The sequence below is a fragment of the Felis catus genome, chromosome A2 (assembly GCF_018350175.1).
Source record: "Felis catus isolate Fca126 chromosome A2, F.catus_Fca126_mat1.0, whole genome shotgun sequence".
Taxonomy (NCBI): domain Eukaryota; kingdom Metazoa; phylum Chordata; class Mammalia; order Carnivora; family Felidae; genus Felis; species Felis catus.
In genome coordinates, this window is record NC_058369.1 from 25,261,155 (window position 1) to 25,276,242 (window position 15,088).

A 15,088-nucleotide genomic window follows, 5' to 3' on the forward strand; every position below is an offset into this window, starting at 1 on the left:
AAAACTACTAATAAAAAGCCTTAGGACCACACAGAGAGCGTGCACTGAATTGTACCGCTTCAAATACTGTTTCCGAGGCCCCGGGACAGAGTCTCCAAATACTGTATCACATCTGGAATTCTGCTTTTACAGCACAAATGCCTGCAGAAATAGGGGATTGTGACGTTGCCATGGGGACCAAGCCTCCTCCAGTCAGGCAGGTCCCCAGTGTGTCCCACACATGTGCTTCCTTCAAGGTGGATTTCACATATTTGGAAATTATGGAAGACCGCCCTTTTAGGTTTTAGTGCAAATCGAACATCACAGGCTACACTAGAAAGCAAGGGACCTTCTGTCAGCCTATTATTTCTGTCCACATGGTGGTCTCAGAGAGAAAAACCTCCTTAAAATAACAGTGGGAAGCAGCAAGTCAACATTAGACCCTTTTTCAAAAGTTATTTGTGGCTTTTCCCCCTTCCTCCAGGAGGGAGACAGGCTTCAAGCACCCCTTTTAAGCTCTCTTGTTCTCTGGCTGCAAAAATCCAAGTGAGTCCACCTATGTGCACAGCTGCCTCCCATTGCTGGTCTACGGGAGGGACCCCAGGCTCCGGCTCTGTCACTTGCCATCACAAGAAGTGAGCCACTAATGCCTTCCCAGCAGGGCTACTGGCCAAGGTAGGGGGTCTTCATTTTTAATTGTTGTTAAAGCAAAAAGGTTTCTAGAACCCATAGGAGAATCCTGTGAGAAACATTCTTTACCCAACTTCCCCCCAAAACATTCTTACACAATTTGAGGGCATTCCCAAAACTCCCAGAGGCCACCGAGGGCTTCACAGAACCCAGGTCGAAAGCCATATATAGACACAAAGAATCTGGAGCCCCCACTTAGAAATACCTTACGAGGTACGTCTGGGCTTCTCCACCTCTCTGGGAGGCAGCCTGTCCAACCAACCCCCCCCAGGTATGGATTCATACATACAGGAAAGCAACCCTCATTGGGTGCTGGCAGGTGCCCACGACCACTCCTCAACCTGCCATTCATCCTACCTCCCTAGGACCCCAGCTGGCTTAAAACAATAGTCAAGACCCTCATCTCTCTTTCCCCTGGGAGCATTCTCCCATCAGTTCTAACTAGAATGTCTCAAGCCAAAGCAACAGTGACTCCTCTAATACGTATCTGCTTCTCCGCAAGGTCTGGCCTTTCCCAGATTTCCTGGGGGGAAGGGAGGGAATCAGCCAGCCCAGAGGTGAAGCAGCAATCACCAAGTCCCATGGGCAGATAGAGGGGGCTCAGGGGGAACTTGTTCTCAGCCCTGCCCCAGCTCAGTGTGACCTCCAGATTGAACCATTTCCATCTAGTCTCTTAGATATCACATCCCAAAATGTCCCCCTAAGATGCAGCCAAAGTTCGTGAATGTGTGTGTCTGTATGTGTGCATACCCAGCCACACAGAAGGAGAAAAAAAAAAAAAGCACCAGGAAGTCAGCCGCTCTGCTCCAGGTGTTAACACTTAGCGCATCCTGCCCAGCCCCCTCCAGCTTGAGGCCGGCCGCCTGGGAGCCGGACACAGCAATTAGGCCCTTCCCGGGCTGGGCGCCTTTGTCCCCTCACTAACATCATTAGTGTCTGACTTCCTGTGCACAACAGGGCCTCCCGGGGGGCAATCGCCGGCTGACCGGGGCAGGGCATTAGACTTCCTTTGTCAAAGACCCTCAAATGTTAACAAGCATGTGAACAAGCTTCTCCTCCCCCACAACACCCCCCCCCCCACCTCCGCCACTCCTCCAGCCCACCAAACACTCAATTCTCTGAGGCCTTGGTTCTCCCCGACTTGTGGGAATCTGAGTTACTTGAGAGCAATATCAAGTCTCTGGGTTGAGTGAGCATAGCTTCCTTTTCTGCAGAAGAGGTCGACAAATGTGATTTCCTACAGCAGGTCCCCTACAAACATGCTACTTCCATTTACCCAGCGCCTGCCGGATACCAGGTCTGTATCACTTGTCTGACATTAACTGGGGAAAAAATGAACAAAGGTGAAGGTGCTCGGACAACATGAGTCCCAGGCTGTGTAACACCCAGCCCAGCATCTCTGTAGGCACAGGTGTCCCATTCATGTGTGCTCATGGGTTCAAGTGCAAGATGGTCTCAAGATGCAAGGATGTGCCGAAGGTTTGCGTGATACTCCCAGGCTTTGAAACACTGATCACATCTGAAACTGGGGGAAGTGTAAGTTGCTACACAGCTACAACCCTACTGTCACCTTCCCTTTTCTCAGCAATACTAACACCATCAGGACCAACATCACTAAAATCCTCTCGTTTATTCCTCCAGCCCTCTCAACAGAGGGTCTCAGCTTCTTACGTGGGGACACAGATGTCTTTGAGAATTTGGTGAGAGCTGTGGCACACGTACAAACACACAAGCTGCACACAGTATGTCAGGAAGCTTCTGGCTGGACCCATGCAATCCATTCAGGGGCCCCCACCTGCCTGCCCTAACCATAGATCAATAGCTTAACACCAGGTCTGTAGAAGGACACCATCAGTGATCCAAGGGAAACTTTGGTGGTTAAAAGCTAAATTCAAAGGGCAGAGGAAGATGGTTGGTAATAAAATCTCAATTTTAAATAGAACTCTGGATTGATTCCTCACTTATAATCCTTTATAGGCAATATTTGTTACAATTCAATAAGTAAACACTAGGTTCAGGATGTTGGGACTCACAAACTTTACAAAGTAGCAATATAAAAGGCAAGTATTTTTTTTTTAATTTTTTTTAACATTTTATTTATTTTTGAGACAGGGAGAGACAGAGCATGAACAGGGGAGGGTCAGAGAGAGGGAGACACAGAATCTGAAACAGGCTCCAGGCTCTGAGCTGTCAGCACAGAGCCCGACGCGGGGCTTCAACTCACGGACTGTGAGATCATGACCTGAGCCGAAGTCGGATGCTTAACCGACTGAGCCACCCAGGCGCCCCAAAAGGCAAGTATTTCTACTGTTATGCAAAGGAGCCCATTATGAGATGTGCCTAGCACTTTTCAGACAAGTGACAATAGTCATGTCTGCAGTCAAGTCAGTTTCACTGAATCAAGTTAAAAAATAAACAATGTGGCTACTTCTCACCCCCATCCACCATAGTTAAACAGTGGAGGAACATATTATGGTATCCAGAAGATGAAGAACTGATTGCTCCTGCTCAAGTGCCTTTGCAGTCTGTGGTGTCTGTGGTCAACACACAAAACTGGGTTAGGTTTTGGATGCATTTTAAAATATTCGCCCAAGAGCCACACTGGAGGATAATCTAAAACTCCCCCCCCCCTTTTTTTTTAATGAAGAATAATCTATGGTTTTGACTTCTACTCCAGACATACCAAAACACCTTCAAAGCTTCAAAAAGATGTTGGTAGACAGCAGAGAAAGGACACCAGCACATCTATGATACCAAGTCCCCCACAAGTTTATTTTGATGAACTTTACAGGTTTCAAAGGGTAAAGTATTTCATCATTGGTTCTGATTTTTACCTTCTGCCAAGCTAATTTCAAAATAGTAGGCAATCGGAAGAATATACTCAGACATTAATGATCTTTGCAACCTTACGTCTCCCCACTTTTTGGATGGAAGCCAGCAGTCTGCCCTTAAACTATAAGCAATAAATCTACAAGACTCTCCTAATTTCCCAATGATACCACATGCAATTCCCATTAAAGCACACACGTACACAGTGACATACCAGTTAAATCACTGTGTGATTTAGGCCAGGAAATAATTGTGTTCGCCAAGAAATATTCAGCTTTGTTTTAAATTCCTTGAACAGTTAAAATGTCATTCTGAGAAGGAGGGCAAGAATGATGTAAAAATGGAGAATCACTGTCTTGGTTGATTTCAGACTTAGATAAACCTTCCCATGGGTGGAGGAGGCAGTACAGACTTCCCAGGAATGAAGGCCTCCCCAAACTACCTCTCCAAGGACTCCTGGCATGGATTGATAGAGAGGGGGAAATCAGATTCACGTGAGACAGATGAGGCAGTGGAACCACACACTTCCTCCCTGAGAAAGTGGCCCTGGTACTAGGCTCCAGCTCCTCTCTGATGGGGCTGAGACCAGCAAAATGGCACACACCACTTTCTTGGCCAGGCAATAGGAAGAAATCAATGCACCTTGTCCCCTTCATTAGGTTTCCCATGAGAGATGTTTACAAAATCAAAGCAATATGGGGGAAGTAAATTAGAAGCTTGTTATATTTTGTCATGAGGTGAAACAGAGACTTCCCAGAAAAAACATTAAAGCAGTGACTAAGTATTTAAAAACTAAAATTAAAAAGGGAGGTCAAAGTTCCTGGCTAAAATGATTGCAATCTAAGAATGAGGAGCTGAGTCAATACAAGGCCATCCTTCAGGTAAGTAGCACTGTTTTGTGGACACAGAGCCAGTGAATTCACAGGAGGGCTGAGAAGGAAAAGCCCCAGACAGGCACAGCTGTCCAGGACGAGGCGGGCAGGAAGGTGGGACGGGTACCATGTTGCACCTGCCACTTCCCCATCTGCCCGTGAGGGGTGCGATATTCTCTGGTTCTCAAATAGAGCACCTGAGGACTGGGTTTTCAAGTTTCTAGGAAAAGTGTAGCTTTTCTTTTGATGAGGGCTTTCTTATTTTTTGTAAATATAACAAATTCAAAGCAAAAGGAATTTAAGTACTGAGAATATGAAAATCCTCCCTAGTCAACCTCAACAAAACTGTACTTTATAGTTCCAGATTGCTAAGGGACCAGATCTTAAACATTCTCACCACAAAAAAGAAATGATAATTATGTGACTTGGTAGCGGTGTTGGCTAAGGCTTCGGTGGTAATCCTATTGATACATGTAAGGTAACCAAATCAACTTATCATATACCTCAAAATTACACACTATCTCAATTATACCTACCTTAAAAACAAAAAGAAAACCCTCCCAAACATCCTCCCTGCCCCAGCATTTTGAAGACTCTTCCGGACTGTCTCTATTTCATGCATCACATGGAGTATGGCTTGACCTAAGTTAGATCCTAACATACAGAACACTTGTTCTGATAAATCTCCATTAGCAAATAATGAATACAGTTCCTTTTGGGAGAAGCATGTGGGACGAATGAGAAAAACAACAAAAGATCCTAATGAGGTAAGAATTAGGACCACTGGGCCAAATGGTTTCTTAAGGTCCTGCCAGCTTTCATTATCCATCCATTTTTCACAAAGAGAAAACACCACTATTCAAAAGCAGTAAGACAGGCCCTTTCACCTGTTCCACAGCTGGTTGTGTACATGGAAAAGGCAACAGGACACACATATCAAGAAGGTTTCCCGGTGAAGTGCCCAACACATGTAGGCGACCTGCTGATGTGGGTATCCTGAATGCTGTTCTGTTGGGTAACCCAATTACTAATACTCATCCTGAAAGTTTTCAAAAATTACACAACATTAGGGGATTTTATGATTCGTTGACTAGTCTCATGTAAATAACAGAATTGGGTAAAATGAAAAGGGAAACTCTGACAAACCCAAGAAGAGGGCTGACAACATCCTCTAGCCCACACAGTAAATAAAAATCTAGGAGCACCACTCTTCAGAGTAAGGCAGCTGGAAGAGCGCCAGGGTGGGGAGATTCTACAGACCGAGTGGTGGAGAGGAAGTAATTTGCTTGTTAAAACTAAATTCTCGGTTAAGCGATCGACTCTTGATTTCGGCTCATGTCATGTCACCGTTCGTGAGTTCAAGCCCCACATTGGGCTCTGCACTGACAGAGTGGAGGCTACTTGGGATTCTATCCCACTCTGTGCCCCTCCCCCAGTCATGCTGTCTCAGTCTCTCTCTCTCAAAATAAACACATAAACTTAAAAAAAAACTGTAAGTGCCATTTGTGATTAAAATCACAACACATGCGTTAGCCTGGTTATCGAAGAAGAATGATCTCTGCCTAGAAAACTTTGCCTGATCTAAAAAGCAGTATTTAACTGTACCCCAAGGTTCTCTCTTCTCATTTATTCACGAATAACCTCAGATAATGTCCCAGAATTTATTAACTGATATTTTAAAGGTTAGAAATGTACTTTACACTGGCAAGGCCATTTTGCGTGCTTGAGAATAACTTTCCTCCAAAAGTTTATAGTTCATTTTTGGAAACAAAGCTAAAAGGCATGAAATTAGAGATAATAATGTTATACCTTATAGAATGAATGCACTTAGTTATTATGCAATTGAGCTCCAAGTGTAAGGGAATTTCAGAGAAGGGGGGAGTTGAACAGAAGAAGGCTCCCCCAGGGGCGCCTGGGTGGCGCAGTCGGTTAAGCGTCCGACTTCAGCCAGGTCACGATCTCTCGGTCCGTGAGTTCGAGCCCCGCGGCGGGCTCTGGGCTGATGGCTCGGAGCCTGGAGCCTGTTTCCGATTCTGTGTCTCCCTCTCTCTCTGCCCCTCCCCCGTTCACGCTCTGTCTCTCTCTGTCCCAAAAATAAATAAACGTTGAAAAAAAAATTGAAAAAAAAAATTTTAAAAAAAATTTAAAAAAAATTAAAAAAAAAAAAAAAAAGAAGGCGGCTCCCCCAGAGAAGTGTCTTCACAAGGTAGACAGGTCCCTAACTGGATCCTAGGGCACTGGGAGCTTTGAGGTAGGTAGTGAAGAGACCATTTCAAGCAAATGTATATACAAAGGCACATGTAACCAACTACACCACCCCCATGGTAAGCATTCAGTAAATGGCCATTACACCTCAAGGTAAACGTGCAACCTTCCTCATCAGCCAGAACAAATTGCTCTAGAAGCCGTGGAGTAAGCGACAAACACAGTAATGCTTCTGTCTGAAACACCCCAATCAGCCTGAAAGAATGCGCACCAGAGGGGCTGGGAGGCACAAAGGAGCTCATTTTGGCATGTGGCACATCTTGCAATCAGGCGAGACCTGAACACCGTGGTCCTTACAGAGGTGAGCACAAGCCTGATTTGGCAGGCAGGAGTTCGGGGAAGGGTCCCTGATCCAAGCCAAGGTGGCAATGGGCTAGGATCCAGGTAGTGAAGATAGAAGAAAGAGGCAATAAAACAGCAGCTTCAAAGGATAAACCAAAAGGACCAGAAAGTTGAATCAATGGAATGAGTCAAACCCCAGGGCCTGCAGACGAGAGGTGCCAGTGACAAAACAGAGAAGACTAAAGCTGGGGTCTCGTTACACACATCCCCTTATTTCCAGAATGGGCCTGATTCTCTGCCCATGATACAGATGAAAGGCATTCAGGAAGGAAGAAGTGGAGTCCTGGTCACCATCCACTTCCCTCCATGACCACAAACATCACTGGGGCATCTGGGTGGCTCAGTCTGTTAAGCTTCTGACTCCAGCTCAGGTCATGATCTCATGGTTTCTGAGTTTGAGCCCCGTGTTAGGCTCTGCTGAAAGCTCAGAGCCTGGAGCCTGTTTCAGATTCTGTGTCTCCCTTTCTCTTTGCCCCTCCCCTGCTCACACTCTGTCTCTCTGTCTCTGTCTCTCTCTCTCTCTCAAAAATAAACACTTAAAAATTTTTTTAAAAATTACTAACTTTTGGTGTTGGTGAGTGGAAGCATCAGGACCCTTCCCATCTTCTCCAGTCCCTCCCACACATCCTGACTCCCATCTACAGCTGGAGTAAACCAGTGTCATGCTCCCAGGTAGAGTTCATTGAGGAAGGGAAGGAGGGATGGGGGGGAGGGGGGAGAGGGAGGCAGGAACGGAGGGAGGGAGGGAGGGAGGGAGGGAGGGAGAAGGAGAGGGAGAGGGAGAGGGAGAGAGGGAGAGAGGGAGAGAGAGAGAGAGAGAGAGAGAGAGAGGAAGAAGACCCTGAAATAAAGGCCCTTTGTTAGCTTTTACCAACTCTTCAACAAAATTTGTAAAGACCAGAATCACTAAATACAATAAGTAGGATATTGGAAGGTACCTGGGTGGCTCAGTCAGTTAAGTATCCAACTCTTAATTTCAGCTCAGGTTATGATCTCACGGTTTGTGGGATTGAGCCCCATGTCAGGCTCTGCACTGACAGTGTGGAGCCTGCTTGAGATTCTCTCTCCCCCTTGCTCTCTGCCCCTCCCCCACTCTAGATAGATAGATAGATAGATAGATAGATAGATAGATAGATAGATAGATGGGGCGCCTGGGTGGCGCAGTCCGTTAAGCATCCGACTTCAGCCAGGTCACGATCTCGCGGTCCGTGAGTTCGAGCCCCGCATCAGGCTCTGGGCTGATGGCTCGGAGCCTGGAGCCTGCTTCCGATTCTGTGTCTCCCTCTCTCTCTGCCCCTCCCCCATTCATGCTCTGTCTCTCTCTGTCCCAAAAATAAATAAAAAACGTTGAAAAAAATTAAAAAAAAAAAAAAAAAGATAGATGGATAAATAAATAAATAAATAAATGGGGTGCCTGGCTGGCTCAGTTGGTTAAGCATCCAACTTCAGCTCGGGTCATGATCTCATGGTTCGGGAGTTCGAGCTCCGCGTCGGGCTCTGTGCTGACAGCTCACTGCCTGGAGCCCGCTTTGGATTCTGTGTCTCCCTGTCTCTCTCTGCCCCTCTCCCACTCATGCTCTATCTGTCTCTCTCTCTCTCAAAGATAAACATTACAAAAAAAACTTTTTTAAATTTTTTTTAATGTTTATCTTAGAGAGAGAGAGAGAGAGAGAGAGAGAGAGCGCGCGCGTGCGCATGAGTGGGGGAGGGGCAGAAAGAGAGGGAGACACAGAATCTGAAACAGGCTCCAGGCTCTGAGCTGTCAGCACAGAGCCTGATGTGGGGCTCGAACTCATGAACCATGAGATCATGACCTGAGCTGAAGTCGGATGCTCAACTGACTGAGCCACCCAGGTGCCCCTACAAAAAAATTTAATAAAAATAAACAAAATAATCTGGTATTGGCACAAAAGGACAGATACTGTATGATTCCCTCTGATCTGAGGTTCCTAGAGTGGTCACATTCACAGAGACATAAAATAGAATCAGGAGGCTGCGGAAGGGTGAGAGGTTCAGGGCGGAGTAACTCTTTAATGGGCACAGAGCTGCAGTTTGGGAAAATCAAATTCTGGAGATGGATGGTGGTGATGGTTGCCTAACTATGTATATGTACTTAACGCCACTGAATTAATACTTAAAAATGGTTAAAATGGTACATTTTATGTTGTGTCTATTTCGCCACATTTTTTAGCAGGATTCTGAGCAGGAAAGTAACACAAATACAATAATGCTGTAGCACATCTGCAGGAAAAACTAGGAGAGTGGTCAGTTGGAGCTGAGGTGGGTAGGCTTGCGAGGCAGCTGCTGCAGACATCCAGACGTGAGGTGGGTACAGCCAGCAATGGTGGGAAGATGACAGAGGACATGCTTGAGGGGCATTTTTAAGAAAAAATGGTGGGACTTTGGGACAAATGGGATACAGAGGTGATGATGAAATATTCCAAGGTACCTTGAGGTACCTATTTTGGGAACTTGGGAGAGTAGTGGTTTTTGCAGCAAGAAAGAGAATACTGCAAAAGAGAACTTTTCTTTTTTTAAGGAGGATGTAGAGAAGAACTTAACGGAGGTGACTAGAGAGTATCTTCTAACACCATATTTTGTTTTTTGGAAATGTGGGATTCAGAGACAGGAAGTCAGGCATGTAGTCACGTCACAGAAACTTAAGGACACGTGGGCTAATTAATAGGAGGAGTAAAGAAAAGCAAAGGATCAGGAACTGGGCTTTGTGGGACTACCCAGTTAGAGCACATGAAGAGGAAAAGAAGATAGAAAAAGTGAAGGTGGCCAAGTAGAAGAGCCAGGAAAAGCTATCAGGCAGTGAAAAATGAAACAGAATTAAAGAATATCAAATAGGTTACATGTAAAAGAATGTCAAGATGGATATTTTCAACATGAAAACCACCTTGCTGATGATACAAATCCCTGAGAAAATCATCATATTGATGGATCATTTAGAATCACTCCTCCATATCAATTCCCAGGTCTTTGGCTGCTATTCAGACTCATCCCCTGGTTTCCTATAAAAGAAAGCATATTTTAAAAGTCCATCTAAATAAAATCTTTTTATATGTTTGAAAACTTAGAAGAAAACAAGTGATGACAGCAGTGGGAAAAGGTACTGAAAGACCGTCACTGTCAGGCTTTTGTGTGCAGGTAAAAGTTACTATGCAGGCAAAGCTACCTTCAGACTCAAGATCCTGCCAGGACAAGCCTCCAAACTCTCATGTGAGGGAGAAGAACACGGGACACCAAGTCACCATGCCTCCCAAGATCTGCTCAGTGCTTTATAGTCTGAACCACTGTTAAATGTAGAAGACATTTTTGCAGGTTTTGAAACAATGCTATCTGAAAAATTTAGAGGCAACCAATACCGAATTTACCACTCATTCTAAATCAGATCATTTTCCTTAACCAAATACTCCCAACTGGTTTAATAATAGCTAGCATTCTGACTCACTGACAATTTCCTAGAACCCAAAGGAAAAAAAAAAAGATGGAAAGATAAGTTAGAACATTATCAGTATGACTCAAAATTACCAATTTCAGTTGAGTTGATGAAAATGATAAATTTCTGCACAAAGGCACCAATACAAATATTAATTTTCAGACTTCTGTTTGGACATTACTCAACACTTGTGGCCATTTGACATGTGCACATCCAACAGCAACGACAGGTTTCATAGATCAATTTTGGCTTCTGAGGCTAACAACCTTCTTCCCCAAAAGTAAAGAAATAAAGCCAAAGTGTGGTCTTCACTGAAATTTAATTCATCTCTGAGAAGAGGATTATACTGTTTCCAGACACTCAGGACAGGCCAAGAGAAAATCATATTCTAAGAAGCAGTAGCTACCACACTGGTTAATGCTTATCACTAATGAACATTTTTGGGGCAGTAACAAAGCCCTAATCCTCATAACTTAACCATACTACACTACACACATACATACATACATGCATACACTACAGGCTTCTGAAGGTACAACTTCATTTCATAAACCTGATTTTTAAAGGCATAAAAAAGAACTCCTGCAATCACTAGTTTGAAAAGAGTGACATCATCTTACACGTTCCTCAACATGGCAAACGCCTCTTATATCTTGTGTTTAAGTCTGACATACATTTAAGCTCTTTTGAAATTCTCCTGACACTAGAAAAACCCCATGCCAACAACTAGGAGACTAATATTAATGAAAGATTAGCCTTATTTTCTCAGCAGCAATAAGCTTCTAGAAGATTTCCTTCTTTTAGAAGAAAACAAATACTATCTGATAAAGGGAAGATAGAATCCATTGCAAGACCTCTGGGCTCTTAGATCTGGAACATTATAAGCCGATTGTATCTATATGGTGTTCATCATAAGGGCAACGCATGGGTAGAGAGGGCAGAACAGAAGGACCAAGGCTATGAACACCTCTGCCTCCTGGCCCCAAAAAGGCTACAGGAAGGAGAAAAAGTATTATCAAAAGGGACATATGGATCCCCTACACCTCCCTTCCCCACTCCCACCAAAAATAAACTCCCCCCAAACCATAAACTTTGAGCACCTCTCAAAGACTTCAAGAGAAGCATAAAGGAGATTGTGTTGGCCTAGCTAAGGACCCTCAAACCAGTGCAATTTCTTTCTTTACAGTTTTATTAAAATATGCAAGCACAGTACTTATAAACAAAGGAGTCATTTCAGTTTTTGCTTAGAAAAATGGGAGCCAATACATTCCTTCTGGGAATTCAGGGTAAGAGCTTTACAAAAAGTGTCCAGATGTGCCTAAAAAGTTAGTCTGTTCTTTCAGGGAAGAGTGAAGGGAGAAACAAAGGGTGGGAGAGACGTTTTATTAAAAATTGAAAGGGCTATTAGTTTTTCTTGGCTCGTACCCTAACCTGCCCCCGCCCCCGCCCATGGACAAACCACACGGGAGCACCTAAGGACCACTGTGGTCTCCCGCAAAGTTGCAGGCAGGCAGGGACTGGCTGGTGGCAGCATGAGCCTCTGGACCTGTGCAAACCTCCAGAATGCCCTGAGTGGCAACTGGTTCTACCAGGTGATGAAATGGGACAGAGACTCTGAAAGCCAAGGATCCTCAAATGAGAATCAAGTACTTTTGTATTAAAACATAAAACGATAACCCTTGGGACAAAGTTTCACCAAAATAAAAAAACAAAAAAACCAACAACAACAACAACAAAAACTTTCTTAACTGAAATGTTTTGTCAACATCACATCCCAGTTTTAACCTGGAAGCTCTGCTGAGATTTGAAACTTCCTCAGCCCAGTGACTCATTCCCAGAGTCCTTTGTAACCACAGAGAGATCTAAGTCTGTTGTTAAGTGCTGCTTCGTTCTCACAGCCGTTGATGCTGGCTCTGGGTCCTGAAGGTAAAGGAGTGTTTCAAAAAGAGCATAAATAAGGGAGACAGAGAGTCAGGCACATATTGTGAATAAAAAGATAATCCTAATAATAGTTTACATTATCACGAACCAAAGTTTATATGAGCAGCTAAGCCCCCTTTCAAAGTAGAGGGCAGCTGCTGGTACGGGCTGAGGAAAATGGTATGTCAGAAATGTGACCTACCTTCAAGTTTGTTTAACTCAGCTGTCAGCCACCGCTTCCTTCCGCCACCTTTCACTGGGCCAGGGGCGGAGGCGGCATCCTTTTTGAAGTGTTCTGTTTGCAAAGGCATGGAACTGTCTCAGTACCGAGCACCTGATCTCCGCTGTTCCTCGGCACTCCTGACAAAGGCCAAGTCACCCTCATCAGTCCCCTCAGGGTGACAGTGGTGACCCCACCAGAGAGGCAGCCCTGGGGGTGCCCTCCTACTGTCCCCCCTAAGAGTCAGAAGAACACATTCCGGGTGAACAGTCTTCATCCCTGAGGCTGCCGGGAACCCTACATGAAGGAGGCTGGGGACTCAAGGCTGCGCTTACATGGGGACCTGCCAGGTCATGACGACCCTCCAGGCCTCATTCATTCCCCAAAATGCCGCCCCCACATAAACCCCTTTAGCCAAAAGCCTTAACATGTGTAAGCTGAATATCTGCACTCAGTAGCATAATCTAGCCCTTATTCATACATCACCTGTATGAAGGTGAAGGGGCGCCTTTCAGAAGTAGCCAGCATCACCTTTCCAAATTAGAACAGGGTTACATCCCCAGACATTTGGAGTTAAATATTTCTGTACGTACAGAGGCGGGAGGTACACCAGAACAGGAGAAACAGTCTATGTCATTTATCTCCTTTTCAATCGGGAAATGAAGCCCATTTCAAGATGCTTTCACCCAGCCACAAGCTCTCTGCAAAGGTTGCAGCTTCGACCAGCCCAAGGCAGCACAAGGGGAAGAGCCCCACAAAGAGCGAACCCCAAGGAGGCCACCTCCTCCCTCGCCCCATCAGCCTCACCTCAGCAGTCTGGCCCCAGCCACAGGAGCACACAAATACACTCAGTGAATGACCAGCTGGTGACACCGGGGAGACCCTCAAATGATCTCTCAAGCATAAGGGAATAGCCACTGTGCCCACCGTTCTTCTGGTGGAGCACCAAAGGCCTCAGGAAAGGGACCACCATTCACGGGGTGTTGGCAAAGGTTCAGGGGAGGTGTTCACGACCAAGATGCCTTTGGGTGAGAACACCTGGAGGTACAAGCTGCAGGGACTGTGCGATCTCAGGCCTTCCCACAGGGGATTAAGACACTATTTGCTCTGCAACCTGCTGTGCATGGAGCCTCTGGTTTAAAACCGCCCTGTAGTCCCTACTACCTATTTTCTTCAAGCACATCTCTGCTTTTATCTTCTCTCTCTCTCCCCACCCATGAATTGTAAGTCCGGGTCCCCTGCTTGGTCTGTTGAGGGTGGCCCAGACTCGCCTTTGTGGAAAGGAAGGGGTTGCTTTTACATTAGCTCTTCCAGAAATGCTCTTAGTGTACCCAAGGACCATCACCTGGGACCCACTAAAGCAATACCACCTCAACCTGGGTAGGTGGTGATCACTCAGGATGACAGCTCCCGGGCCCCAAAGGAATCCCGGGGGACAGCAATCCCTGGGTGAGGAGCTAGGGTGTCTGTGTGTCACAATTCCTAACCTCTTTGGGGTGCCTGAGTGGCTCAGTCGGTTAAGTATCTGACTTTGGCTCAGGTCATGATCTCACAGCTCATGAGTTCGAGCCCTGAGTCGGGCTCTGTCCTGACAGGATTCTGTGTCTCCCTCTCTCTCTCTCTCTGCCTCTCCCCCATTCATGCTCTGTCTCTCAAAAATGAATAAAAGTTAAACAAAATTTTTTTTAAAATCCCTAACCTCTTTAGTGTTTTTAGTAAGACAGCCTGGTACAAATCGGGGTGCAAGAGAAACAAAAAATGAAGTTAATCTCTCAGCTCTGCAATTACTCACACGCAGATTATCTGCCAAACAATTTCTCTTCTCTGATCAATTTTATCTGTGGCTGCCTTTGCCCTGCCCCCGCTACCACCCAGCACATACCCTGGATCCTCTCCTCCCCTGACAGTTGCTGACAGAGTGGTCCAGTCCTCTGGTTCTGTCAACACCCCAATGTAATTCGGAGCTCATGGGGAATCTGAGGCAGTGCCCTTGTTTATGGATTCAGTGATTGATTAGGCCCTAAAAGCTCCTGGCCCAGAAGACTAAATGGGCTGAAATCAATCATTAACAGTAGTGCAATGTTAAAAAACGAGTGATGCAAAGGGGCCTCTGGCCATGTGAACAAACTGGAAAGTGCACAGGAAATGTTAAAGATGAAGCAGAGGGATACCCTGGGCACCTCCCGGTAAACAACACAGGCACACCAACAATGCCCACTGCAGCTGACGGGGCACACACTGTAAAAAATAAAGTCTTCTGCATAAGAATTTTTTTTTTTTTGGTCTCTATTTCTTTTCTGTTTAAATTCCAGTTAGTTGGGGCACCTGAGTGGCTCAGTCGGTTAAGTGTCCAATTCTTGATTTCAGCTCAGGTCATGATCTCAGTGTATGGGATCTAGCCCCACATCAGGCTCTGTACTGACTGTGTGGAGCCTGCTTGTGATTCTCTCTCTCTGTCTCTTTGCCCCTCCCCCACTTGTGCAGACCCTCTCTTGCTCAAGATAAATAAACTTTAAATACACACAC

The 15,088-nt window shown here is 45.5% G+C and overlaps 1 protein-coding gene and 1 long non-coding RNA gene across 3 annotated transcripts in view; both read right to left on the minus strand.

The window, feature by feature from the left end:
* Nucleotides 1-15,088, minus strand: part of IL17RD (interleukin 17 receptor D) — a 71,992-nt gene that overhangs the window by 37,836 nt on the left and 19,068 nt on the right. The gene's annotated exons all lie outside the window — the stretch shown is intronic.
* Nucleotides 8,989-14,166, minus strand: LOC123383726. Its single transcript, XR_006593792.1, has 2 exons — nucleotides 12,545-14,166; nucleotides 8,989-12,342 (listed from the first exon to the last, which is right to left on the minus strand). It is a non-coding gene; the product is annotated as an uncharacterized LOC123383726 (long non-coding RNA).